This window comes from Ceratotherium simum, chromosome 13 (genome assembly GCF_057802395.1).
Source record: "Ceratotherium simum simum isolate JZ-2026a chromosome 13, ASM5780239v1, whole genome shotgun sequence".
Classification (NCBI taxonomy): domain Eukaryota; kingdom Metazoa; phylum Chordata; class Mammalia; order Perissodactyla; family Rhinocerotidae; genus Ceratotherium; species Ceratotherium simum.
Window position 1 is genome coordinate 42,256,312 of NC_141912.1, and position 14,143 is coordinate 42,270,454.

Here is a 14,143-nt window from a genome sequence, read left to right on the forward strand (position 1 = left end):
TCGCCCACAGGAGCAGTGTCAGAGAAGGCCTGCTAAAATGCAAGATTTAAATAAGATCCAGAGTCTTATAACATAATACCCAAAATGTCCAGGTTTCAATTGAAAATTCCTCATCATATCAAAAACCAGGAAGATCTCCAACTGAATGTGAAAAGATAATCAACAGACATCAACGCCTAGAGGCAGCGATGTTAGAATGCTGCAGTGAGCGATTGGGTGATTATTGATGTCAGGTTTAAGTCCGCCATTTTATTTATTGTTCTCTGTTTTTTCCCTCTGGTTTTTGTTTCTCTGTTTTCTTTTTCCTGCTTTCCTGTAGGTTACCAGAATGTGTTTTAGAATATCATTTTGAGTTATCTATAGGGTTTTTGAGTGTATCTTTGTTTAGCGTTTTTATTGGTTGCCTGAGGTATTACATTATATATACACAACTTGTGTTGACATTTGCCAGTTTGACTGACGTGTAGAAACCTTCCCTCCCTTTACATTCCTTTACCCTCCCCCACTTATAATAAAATAAAGAGCAGAAATCAATGAAATTGAAAACAAAAACAATGGAGAAAATCAATGAAATAAGAAGCTGGTTCTATGAAAAGATCAATAAAATTGACAAACCTCTAACAAGACTGGCACAAAAAAAAGAGAAAAGATACAAATTCCTAATATCAGGAACAAAACAGGGGACGTCACTACAGTCCCTGTAGACGTCAAAGAGATAATCAGGGAATACTGTGAACAGCTCCACATACACAAATTTGACAAGTTAGATGAAATCGACCAATTCCTCAAAAAGTCGAAACTACCACTCATCCAACATGAAATAGATCATTTGAATATCCTTATAACTATTAAGGAAATTGACTACATAATTTGAAACCTCCTGAAAAAGAAATCTCAAGGCCCAGATGTTTTCACTTGAGAATTGTACCAAACTTTCAAAGAAGAACTAACATCAGTTCTACACAATCTCTTCTGGAAAAAAGCAGAAGGAAGCCAGAATTACCTTGATACCAAAACCAAAGACAGTATAAAGAAGGAAAACTACAGATTGATATTCCTCATAAATATAGATGCAAAAAATCCAAACAAAATATTAGCAAATAGAATTCAGCAATATATAAAAATAATTACACACCATGACCAAGTGGAGTTTATTCCAGGGATGAAAACCTGGTCCAATATTTGAAAATCAATCAGTGTAATCCACCTTTATTAGCAGGCAAAGAAGAAAAATAACATGATTACCTCAATTGAGGCATAAAAAGTAATTGGCAAATTCAGCACCCATTCATGACACTCTTGGAAAACTAGATATAGAAGGGAACTTCCTCAACATGATAAAGAACATTTATAAAAAACCTACAGCTAACATACATAATGGTGCATAATCTCACTAAGATCAGGAACAAGGCAAGGATGTCCATTCTCACCACTGCTATTCACATAGTACTAGAAGTTCTAGAGCAATAAGGCAAGAAAAGGAAATAAAAGGCATACAGATCAGAAAGAAAGAAACAAAATGTCTCTATTTGTAGATGACATGATGGTCTATGTAAAAAAATTCCAAGGAATCTACACACACACACACACACACAACCTCCTAGAATTAATAAGTGAGTTCAGCAAGTCACAGGATACAAGATCAACACACAAAAATTAATTGTAGGGGCTGGCCCAGTGGCGTAGCAGTTAAGTTTGCACGCTCCGCTCCGGCAGCCCAGGGTTCACAGGTTCGGTTCACAGACGGACCAACACACCACTTGTCAAGCCATACTGTGGTGGCATCCCATGTAAAGTAGAGTAAGATGGGCATGGATGTTAGCCCAGGGCCAGTCTTCCTCAGCAAAAAGAGAAGGATTCGCAACGGATGCTAGCTCAGGGCTAATCGTCCTCACAAAAAAAAATTGACTGTAGGGGCCCGCTCGGTGGCACAAGCGGTTTAGTGCACGTGCTCTGCTGCAGCGACCCAGGGTTCGCCGGTTCGGATCCTGGGTGTGCACCAAAGCACTGCTTGTGAAGCCATGCTGTGGCGGCGTCCCATATAAAGTAGAGGAAGATGGGCACAGATGTTAGCTCAGGGCCAATCTTCCTCAGCAAAAAAAAAGAGGAGGATTGGCATCAGATGTTAGCTCAGCGCTGATCTTCCTCACGAAAAAAAAAATTGACTGTATTTCTATATACTAGCAATAAACACATGGAAATCATAATTAAAAATACAACAACTTTTACAATCACTCACAAAAGATAAAATACTTAGATGCAAAGCTAACAAAATGTACAGGAATTGTATGCTGAAAGCTACAAAACACTAATGAAAGAGACCAAAAAATATCTAAATAAATGAAGCATTCATGGATTGGAAGACTTAACATAGTAAAGACGTCAGTGCCCCTCAAATTGATATACAGGTTTAATGCAATTCCTATCAAAATCCCAGCAAGATTTTTCTTTGTAGACATAGACAGGATTCCTCTAAAACTTATACGGAAAGGTAAAGGAACTAGAAGAGCTAAAACAATTCTGAAAAAGAATAGAAAGGGTGGAATCTGTCTACGCAGTTGCAGGACTTACATAGCTACAGTAATCACAGCTATGGGGTATTGGTGATGGGCTCAAGGGAACAGAATAGAGACCCCAGAGATAGAGCCGCACAAGTATGACCAACTGGTTTTTGACAAACATTCAAACGCAATTCAGTGGAGGGAGTATAGTCTTTTCAACAAACGATGCTGGAGCAATTGGATATCCATAAGAAAAATAAAAAAGAACTTTGACCTAAACCTCACACCTTATAAAAAAAATTAACTCAAAATGGAGTAAGATTTAAATGTAAGTCATAAAACTGTAAAAGTTTAGAAGATAACATAGGAGAAAATCTTTAGCTTAGTAAAGAGTTCTTAGACATGATACCAAAAGCATGACCCAATCCATAAAAGAAAAAAAATCGATAAATAGACTTCATCAAAATTAAAAACTTTTGCTCTGCAAACGACCCTGTTAAGAGGATACTAAGACAGACTACACAGTAGGAGAAAATATTTCGAACCACACATCTGACAAAGGGCTCATATCTCCAATATATAAACAGCACTTAAACTCAACAGTAAAAAAATAGACAATTTAATTAGAAAATGGACAAAAGACAAGAGCAGACATTTCACCAATGGCAAATAAGCCCATGAGAAGATGTTCAGCATCACCAGCCGTTAGGGAAATGCAAATGAAGACTATGATGAGATATTACTACACACCGATTACAATAGCTAAAATTAAAAATAGTGACAATACCAAATGCTGGGGAGGATGAAGAGAAACAAGATTGCTCATACATTGCTGGTGGGAATGTAAATGGTAAGCCACTCCAGAAAATAGTTTGGCAGTTTCTTTAAAAAACTAGACATACATTTACCAGAAGAAACAGCAATTGCACTCTTAGGCATTTATCCCAGAGAAATAAAAATTTATGTCTACATAAAAACCTGGACATGACTGTTCATAGCAGCTTCATTTGTAATAGCCAAAAACTGAAAACAACCCAAGCGTCCCTCAACAGATGAACTGTGACACATCCATGGCATACTACTCAGCAATAAAAAGGAATGAACTATTGATACAGGAAACAACTTGGAGGGATCTCAATATTTTTTCAGAGTGAAAAAAAGACAGTCTCAAAAGGTCACATACTGTATGACTCAGTTATGGAACATTCTGGAAACAACAAAATTATAGAGATGGAAAACACATGAATGGTTGTCAGTGGTTAAGAATGTTGGGAGAGGGAGGGTGGGTGTGACTATAAAGGGGGAGCATGGGGGAGATCTTTGTGGTGCTGGAATAGTCTGTGTCTTGACCACAGTGGTGGTTTCCAGTATCTACACATGCTCTGGAAGGGTACTGGGGACTTCTCTGTATGGTCTTCGAACTTGCTATGAATCTTCCTATGAAATAATTATTTAAAAGTTAAAAGCTTTTAAACAAATGATTGTAGGAGTCATTTTGTGTCTGTCTTCCCTATTAAACTGTGAGCCCTTCCTGCCCAAGGCCTAAGAGGGGGCAGGCGGGGGAGGGGAGGGAGACTTCCTCATCCCTCACAGGGCCAGTGCATGGTGGGCTCTTATTAAATGTTTGTTGAGGGTAATGATCCTGGTGTTATGTGGACATAGCTCTGAGATGTTCTGCAGCCAAACCTTTCCAGAAGTCTCATATCTCTCTCCCGGGGAAACCTGTTTGGTGTCTGGGAAGGAGCATTTGTCCAAGGAAGAAAGGTGAGATGACAGGAAGGTGGCTGCCCCGCGCTGGGAAGGAGGCTGGCGGCGGCAGCCATATTCTAGCCCACTAGGGGGCAGCAGAGGATGGAGAACCGTTCCCAGCTCCGCGGGCAGCATCTCGGTGAAGGGGGAGGTGCTCTGCCCACGAGTCCTCTGCCCACCCCGACGGCTTCAGGGGCAAAACCAGCTTGAGTATTCCCAATGCCTGATAAAGAGGGATCCCGAGTGCCAAGCAGAGGTCTTGAGACCTTGGGACTAAAGATGGGGAAGGAGCGTTATGTCCGCTCAATGTGATCATCCCCTGCCTCCCCATCTTTCGTGCCATCTCAGGTTGCAGGATCTCCCCACTCAGAGCACCTTGCTCTTCACCGTCAGGGAGGAGCCTGAACCTCAGACAGGGGACAGAGACTCCTGGCCACCCCAGTCATGCAGCATGCAAGACAAAGATAAGCAGCTGTTCCTGAACTGGTCTCAACCTGCAGACCGTGGACCCATCTGAAACAGACTCAGGGAGGAGGGGGAAGGACCTTGGAACATTCCCGGAGATGGATTTGGAAGCTCGGTGCACCTGCTAAAGACATTTTCTAGATGATTCTTCAGGGCCAAGGAGAAGGAGAGCTTCCTAGGGTGGAGGCCAATATTTCCCTCTTCTCACACCGTATATGCACCAAGAGACAGTGTGAAAGTGAGCAGATCACTCTGCTTCTTACTAGCTATATGTTCTTAGACAAAGTACATTGCCTCTCTTGGCCTCAGTTTCCTTGTCTATATAGTGACAGAAATGACAGTTCTCTCCCCAGAGTTACTCTGATGGTTAAATAAAGTAAGTGAAGTGCCTTGCACTGCACCTGGCACCTGGCAGGCCATCAATAAGCCTGTTCCTGCGCACCGTGCGGTTCCTGGCACAATTCTGAATCTTGCACGGACTCTGGCTGCAGTATCCTCCTTGGCCACCGGGAAGCGGTGTAGGACCATGGTGCCGGCTTGCGGCACAACCAGACTCACGCTGGGGAAAAGAATTCCGCAGTCCCAGGAGCCACCGAGTCAGAGCGTCAGAGAGACTGGATCTTACCTTCCTTTGTGGAGTAACCCTCACTGTCTCCGCGGCCCGGAAAAGGCCCAGGACAGGTAGAGCAAGGGAAGCAGGTGGGGTGGGGAGTCAGGAAGTGGAAACACGCGAGAGCCTCAGGCTAGGGGTCCTGGAGTCCTCACCCACAGCCCAGATTCCAGAGCTGGCAGATTTAGAAACCCTACCCACTGTCCCATTCTGGACACCTTCCTAAAAGTATGAGTGGGAGGGATAGAGTACTGTTCAAGACATCTCCCAGACCCCTTCTGGGGCAGTCTTGCCTAAGCGCTCATATTTGACGCAGACTGGGGCATATCTGGAGATCTGGACTAAGAAACTCACAAACCTGGAAACCATGGGCAGGTTAGTTAAATTCTCTCTTTGGTTTGTCTTTTTTTTTTGGTGAGGAAGATTGGCCCTGAGCTAACATCTGTTGCCAATCTTCCTCTTTTTCCTTGAGGAAGATTGTCACCGAGGTAACATCTGTGCCAATCCTCCTCTATTTTGTATGTGGGACCCCCCCACAGCATGGCTTGATGAGCACTGTGCAAGTCTGCACCTGGGATTCGAACCCGTGAACTCTGGGCCACTGAAGCAGAGCACGAGAACGTAACCACTACGCCACGGAGCCAGCCCCTGTCATTTTTAAAAACATAAATCAAGTTATGTCACACCAATGGCTTCCCATCACACCTGGTATATAATCCAAAACTCTCCACCTCAGCCTGCAAACCTGGGCCTGACCTTCCATTTCTTCTCCTTCCTCTCTCCTCCCTATCAGACTGCACCTCAGCCACTTCCCACACCACCACTGCATTTGCAACTCTCTGGGCCTGGGACGCTGTCCCTCCAGAAGTCTGCCTGGCTCATTCCCTCACTTCATTCTGGTCTCTGCCTCCTCCCCAGAGAGGCCCTCCCTGACCCAGCTTTATCTTTCCTTCACAGCGCCAAGGGCTATCCTGCCTGACATTATATTATGTGTCTCTCAGCTTATCTGTTTATTGTCTTTCTGTCCCAGGAGAATGTAAGTGCCCTGAGGGCCAGGCTCTTGGTGTCCTGTTTCTCTATCAAGTAGCAGGAGCCCACTAAATATTTGTTGAGTGAATGCATGACTTAATGAATTAATCTACAAAATGTGGAGGCCCAGGACAGATCGCGATGGTGACAGCTCTTTGTAAATTTAACTCAATATATATTCCTGTGCGTCTATTTAGCGCCCACTATACAGGCTTTAGGCATCACTGTCATAAAGAGAATGAGGCGGGAAATAAATCTGATCTGGGCCCAAAGCGCAGACGTCGGCGTCGTCCATCTCTTCCCTGCTCTCTTCCCATTCCTGGAGCGGCAGGTAGCCATGGTGCCAGCGAAGAGCAAATCACTCTGGGCGCGAGATAGGAGCGAGGGGGCGGCGGTTCCTCCGCCCTGTCCCCTGCCCCCACTCAGCCCCGTGGGCCCGGAGTCTTAAGACGCAGGGGAAGGAGGAGGGATGCCCCTCTCCCTCTCCCATCCCGGGCTCTCCCACACTGGTCCCTCTTTCCCTGAGAGCCAGGTCGCCCAGGTCTTGTGCCTCGGTGCCGGCCCAAGGCGGCCCAAGCTTCCGGCGATTCCCGGCTGGGGTCACAGGACAGCGCGCAGGGAAACACGAGCCTGGAGCACTGCGCTCCTCCGGCGGCCCGCGGAAGGCGAAGAGCAAGAGGGGCCGGAGGCGGTTGGTAAGTGGGCGTTAGCGAGACCCGGGAGGCAGACAGTGTGGAGAAAGGATGCGCGCGGGCCGGAGTCGCCGGCTGGAGGATAGCCGACAGCAGCCGCCTCTTTGGTTCGGAACCCCGCAGGGCGCCCTAGCGAGCCCCGCGGTTGTGCGCGCGAGTAACAAGTGTGCAATTACGTGTGCAACTAGCGGGTGCGCGTGGGCACTTACATGCTCCTAAGGATGGTGAGTGCAACGAGCTTCACTGTTCACACAAAGAGCGCTTAGACCCAGAACATTTAGATCGGGAGGGAAAAGAGAAAAAGGTGTTGTGAGCTTGGGGAGGAGGATGGGGGATTAAGGGCGCGATCTCGTCTGAGTCTGGGCACCGCTGCTCCGCGAAGGGACCCGCCGGGGCGGGAAGCGCAGGGAGGGCGAGAGCCTGGGCCCGCTTCTCGTCCATTCTCCGCAGAACTTTTCCCCCCTCCCTCTTCCCTCGCTCTGCCTCTCTCGGGGCGGTCTCCAGGGACTGTCTCTCACATCCATTCTCCTTTCCTCCTTGATTTATGCTGCAGAGTGGAACGACCTTCCCTGACCTCATTTTCATGTCGGCGCGAGCACACCCGGAGCCGGCTACGCACATTCCGGAGCAGGCGCGCGCCGACACACACACTCACACTCACACACACCCCTGAGACCTGGGCTGCTGGACCCTGCCCATCCCTGAGTTCACACCAGCCCCGCCACTATTCTGGGCACTAGCCGGGCTGCGGACGCTCAAAGAATAGAGCCTCATTAGCATCTTGCTTTGAATATCATTTGCATTTTATTCATTTCATGTCAAAACGCTCAGAACTCTCCCCAGCCGGCACCTCTCCCCGGAGCTCGCGAGTCGTGGGCCCCCAACTCAAGCCCCTTCCCTGTGGGCCGCACGCTTGCTGGCCGCCCCCAGCCCACTCACCCTCGAGTGGCCAGAGAGCCATAACCACCCACAGCCCCCACAAGAGAGGCTAACGTCTCCTGAGCTCTTGGCAAGGTCCGGGCCCTGCGCTAAGGGTCTCTGTGAATGATCTCCTTTAATCCTCACAACTCAAAGAGCTAAGCACTACGTTATACCCATTTGAGAACAGAGGAAACTGAGTCACAAAAACGACTTGCTCAAGGTCATGGAGCTAAAAATGGAGGAAGCGGAACTGAAATCCAAGGCGGCCCAAAGCCGGAAAGCGTAACCACTTCGCCGCCCTACCTCGTGCCAGGTCAAAGCTAAGGTCACAGCGAGAGCAGAAAGTACGTTTTCCTACGTGGCAGAAAGTCGTTCTCGCACCACAGCGACCCTCCCCCAACCCGGCCGCGGGGGCCCCTGGCGCATTCCCCCGGCGGGGGCTCGCAGCGCCCCTCTCGTCGGGCCGCCCCCTGTCCTGACCCCTTCCCAGCGAGGGCTCGGCCGAGTCCGGCCTCCGCGCTCTCGGGGTCGGCTGTCGGCGCTGGCTAGTTAAGAAAAATAAACAGCGTTCCAAATGGAGGCGATTCCTTTCAACCCCAGCCCCGCCGCCTGCCAGAGAAATGCAAACAGCGGGGGACGGCCCGAGTGCGCCCGGGCCCCCGCGCCCGAGCTGCGGGTGGGAGGGCTGGGCCGCGGTAACCCGAGCCGCCGCGCCGGCTCCCCGCGCGCTGCCCTCCGCCTGCCCCTTCGCCCCTGACCCCGCCGGCGGCGCGCCCGGCCCGCGCCCGCCTTCCCCGGCGCCCCCAACCGGGCCAGGCCCCCGGCCTGCCGTCCTCGGCGCCCCGAACCGCCCCCTCCCCCAGGGCGCTCGGCTCCGGCCCCCATCTCCACCCGCCACCCGGGGAGCCCCCGCCGAGTCCCGCGCCCTCGCGGCCACATGGCTTCTGTCAGCAACGCTCCCTTGTGGAGACCACGCACCAGGCCTCAGTCCTGGGATCACTAAACACCAAGAAAAAAATGGGCAGGGGGTGTCAGAAACCCGTCTCGCAAACCATTGCCTAGTGAGTGGACCAGGGGTGGGGGGCTGCTTTCAGATATGTCCCCTCCCCATCCTGCAATACGGAGTCGGGAAAGCTAAGGGCGCCACAGCAGAGTAAGGCCACCGCGGGCCCGACGAAACAGAAGGGGTAGCACATGCTGGGGCGGGGTGTCCAGCCCGGACCAACCAGGTGAGCCTCGCTTCTCTCTCGGGACCTCGTTTTCCCGCAGGAAAACCTGCGTCTCTGGCCACCAGGGGGAGCCGACGAGCGAGTGAGGATGACCCCGCTCGCATCCAAACCCCACTTCGAGGATTCGCAGCCGGGCGTCAGATCCATGCAGGACGCGACAGCGCCAACCTCGTTTTTATTGCTGCGCGAATGACTCTAGGTAGTCGCCGTGGCTGCATGCGCATGCGAGACGCGGGAAGGCGTCGCGAACAGTCCCCGGCGCCCGGCGAGGGGTTCAGAGGGAATCTCCGGACCCGGCACTGTGGCCTCACCAACTCGAGGACGGGTCGCTGCGCCTCTGGCCTCGCGGCCTCTCCAGTCAGAGCGCCCCATGGGTACACCGGGGTCTCACCCCTTACGGGACACGTGGCCGGCTTCCTCCGGGCCACCATTCGAGGACCCCCGAGTTTCGGGGCCTGGAGTGTTGGGGAGGGGCGGTGGCGCACCCGCTTCCTCCGAATTCCTTCAGTGCAAAGCCAGGCGATGCGAAAGCCCGGAGTAAAGCTCCCGTCTGCTTCGTGAGAGTCGGGGACAAACGAAGACTGGGGCCCCGCCGGCTTCCGGTCCCCCGTATCCTCGGCTCCTTTTGGCTGGACAGGCGTGGCTGTCGGTCTGTCTTGAGTGCAGCGTCCCTGCGTCCCTGCCTTCGCCTTCCGGCTCCAACTCTTGGCGAGGTTGGGAGCCGAGCGCTCCCCCTGGAGCGCTGCTCACACTCGTGCGCACTCGGGCGCACAGACACTCGCTCGCCCACACTCCCGAGTCGGCGCCCGGGGTCCCTCAGCGCGGCTGCGCTGAGCAGCTCGTTGGCTGCTGCGGTTTAAACACCTGTCCAGCTGCCGGCCTTGACTTTCCCTCAGTCTCTTGACCTGAACAGCAATGCATACTCGTTAGGTGCGCAGGGCTGCTGGCTTGCCTTCACCCCTCCTACCTGCGCACACGTATACACCGCATTAGAGATCCCCTTTCTCGCACTTTTGTGAAGGGGCGAGATATGAAACCGAGAAAATACTTCTTTCCTCGAGGATTCCCTATCTGGGCTTCAAATGGGTATTCTTCTCCCATGGTAGTAAAAGGAAAAAAAAACTTTGCTTAGCGTGGGGGGGGGGGGCGGTACGTAGACGTGAATCTAATTCGGTTCCTCTCCGCCAGCTGAAACCGAGCAATTATGCCAAGAAGGAATCCGTTCCTTTTGGGTCCTTCAAAAAGGGCCACTTTGGAGACGGGTAATAGACCGGCGCTGCCGGAATCCGCCCTGCTTCCCCCACCCCCTTCCCCATCATTGCTCCTCCCGGACCCTGCGGTGTAGACGTGACTTTAAAGAGTCCCCGAGGGAGCAGGTTTGAAAGCCCAGCTCCCGGTTCCTGGGGCAGCGTTTGACAGGTCAGCCCCTCGCTGTCCTCCTTTCCCCCTCCCCCCGCTCTGGTCCTCCTCTTCCACCCACCCCCGACCCTCGCGTGGGACTCAGACACCGATCCTGGGGCGAAGACGCGGCTGACAGTTAAATTGCAATGTAGGTCGAGGGGGGAAAAGGGACCGTGTCTCTTTAACGGGCCCTGCAGACAAAGCGTCTCCCCTCGGAGCGAGCGGAGTCGGGCGCAGCCGCGCGCAGACCTGTCAGCGCGTCTCCCGCGCTTGGGAGAGAGTTTGCAAAGTCATAATTATATCTCTTAACCTGTCTTGCTCTCTGCAGAAGAAGGTCCCATTATATTGAAATGAGATTATTAGCCATCAAATACTTTCTTTCTCGGGAGTTTTTTTTTTTTTTTCCTTTTTTTTTAAATTCAAATACCTTAACGACTTGGCAATTGCATTTTGATCAGATTTAGGTGGCGCCCCAGCTCGGCGCGGGAGCCGGGGCGGGAAGGCAGATGGCTGGGAGGGAAGAGGGGGTGCCAAGAGAGTTTGCAAAGAGATGCAACCCCTCTTTTATCCTGCTTTTGGGGCTCCTGTACCGGCTGCGGACCTCTAGGCCTGGGGAGGAGGTGTGACATAAGGGAAGTTGGGCGAGGTGGGGGGCCGTTTCGACACCTTCCTGACTGTCGGCTGAAACCACTTCTCCGAAAATGGAAGGTGAATTTCAGGCGGGGCGGATGTGGACGTTGGGGCGGGGACCAGGATGCGGAAGATCGAGGGCTGTAGGACTAGGGGTGGGTCTGGGGCTCCAGGTAAGTAAGCGCTGGGGCCGCAGCTGGCAGTCGCGCGGGCTTAGCAATTTCCGCTCCAGGTTGGCTCAAGTCCCCCGCCAGGTTCCCGGTGGATGGAATTTCAGTACGTACGTAATAAATGGGGTCTTGCTCTACGCCCAAGGTCTGTCTGGTTTTACCGAAGGTTGTGAGCCCCTTGAGGGTGAAGCCCATGTCGTTTCCAGACCCTGGAACCCCTGTCCCTCCTGCCAGCAGAGCCCCCCCCCATCCTTTCCCCGGACTGGGCCGGTGGGGGGCTGTGAGGTGGAAGATTTTCCAGACTCTAGTTGTAAAGCCCCTCACTTTGACTTCCCCAGGTGGGAGGAGCAGCCCAGCTTGTGTTTTTCTTGGCTTCAGCCCAGACTCAAGGAAAATAGAGGGAGCAAGACAGCTCACCAGTCCCACCTCCCCACATGCACTCCCACCCTCAGGCTTCACATACAGTCCTGGTGAGTCCATTCATGCATCTAGTTCCCCCCCATCACCTTCCAGAGGAGCATCTCTCTTCAGGCACTCCAAAAGCCAAATGGGGACCCAGAGTCCAGAAACGTGGCTTCTAGGCAGGGCTGGAACCGTCCCACCTTGCTCCAGTCAGCCCTTGCCTCTGAGCCTCAGTTTCCCCCTGTGCATAATGATAGCCTTGGACTGGAGATCTGTATGATCCCTTTCATCTCTGACGTTATTTTCCTATATAAAAGGTTCTTAGTACAGGTGTGGTCATCTGGAAGATTCCAGGGAGGCCATACCACCCCTCTCCTCCCATCTCTTCAGAAAAACAGTCCAGAGGGGGAAAAATCAATTCTGGCTTTAAAAGCTTTCAAATACAAAAATTTCGAGAAACTCTCAGTGTCTGCTGAGGCTGCAGCATGCACACCTATGACCCAGCAGTTCCATGGGGAGGCATCGCCCCAACAGAAATTCAAACCACGTGCACCAAAGGACATGTGCAAAAATGTTCACAACAGGGGTCTTCACAAGATCCCCAAACTGGAAACTAGCAACTGTCCATTAACAGTAGAATGGATAAACAAACTGTGGTGTTGTCACACAGTGGCATACTATACAGAAAAGAGAAAGAATGAACTGTTGCTACACGCAACAACATGGATGATTCTCACTATGTTGGGCAAAAGAAACCACACAAAGGAGTACATGCTCCACAGTTCCACTTATTAAAAGTACAAAAACAGGCAAAATGAATCCATGCTAGCAGAAGGCAAGATGGTGGTTACTCAGAGAGGATGACTGAAAGGGAGTATGAGGGAGGCTTCTGGGCTGAGGGTGATCTTTTGATTCTTGATCTCGTTACACAAGAGTGTTCAGTTTGTGAAAATTCATTGAGAGGTGCACCTGGGTTAAATGCATTTTGTGGATATATGTTATATTTAAGCCTCAAATTGGACATTTCTTCTCCCCAATCCTCAATCTCATCCGCACACTCACACATTCTAATGCCCCAAACTCCATATTGGCAGGAAATCAATCGCTAAAGTCCCTCTGGCCCTCCTGCCGTGTGCTTGGCACCGTGGAGCATCCACAAATGTATTTTAGTCCCTACCCTCTAAGGGTTTGCAATCGAGTTTGGGAGGCAGGTTACATATAGGAAATAATCAAGGAATCATCCAATGGGATAGAGTGAGTGGTTTAGGATTGTGTGAACCAGACAGCCTGGATTTGAATCCCAGATCCACCCCTAACCAGCTGTGTGACCTTGGACAAGGGACTTCACCTCTCTGGGCCCCAGTAGCTGAAATATGGAGAGGACCATACATGTATTTACCAACAGGGCTGTTGTGAGGGTTACATCAGATGGTCTGTGCCACAGCATAAGATAAGTGCTCTGTAAATGTTAGACACATCTGCTGTGCTTCTCATCTGCTGTGGTAGCAGCTGGGGCTGCTCAGAGTTCAGAGAACAGGGAGATGAGTGTGGGGTAGGGAGGCAGGAAAAGCCCACTGAGGGAGAGACAATTTGAGCTGGGAGAGGCTGATGAAAAGGGACTCTAGAAAGATCATCTGGAGCAGTGGTTCTCAACCAGGGGCGATTTTGCCCTCCAGGGGACATTTGGCAATGTCTGGAGACATTTTTTTTTGTTTGTTTTTATTTTTTGGTGAGGAAGATTGGCCCAGAGCTAACATCTGTGCCAATCTTCCTCTATTTTGTATGTGGGACGCCACCACAGCATGGCTTGATGAGCAGTGTGTAGGTGCACGCCCAGGATCCAAACCCACAAACCCTTGGCCGCCAAAGTGGAGCACATGAACTGAACCACTACACCGCTAGGCTGGCCCTTGGAGTCATTTTTGGTTGTCACAACTCAGGACGGGGAACAGTGCTACTAGTGTCTAGTAGGTAGGGGTCAGAGATGCTGCTAAACATCCTACAATGCACAGGGCAGCCCCCACAACAAAGAATTATCTGGCCCAAAATGTCAGTGGCGCCAAGGTTGAGAAATCTTGATCTGGAGGATAGGGAGGATTTGGCAGCAAAGGGAAGGCATTCCAGGGGGGAGAAGAGTGTGTTCTGGAAGTCCTGATGCGAACTGAGGGTGGGCGGCATTGGGGAGTGCCCAGGGGTGCCCCTGTGCTAGTCTTCATCCCTCGGGCTGCAAGTTCCTCATTTACCTCCCTGATTTCAGAACTCGCTGAGGGTTCAGAAGGCTCATCCTGGGCCTGGTTTCTTTGCTGCTCTCAGGAGAGACTTGGATAAAGCAGAGCAGGTTCTC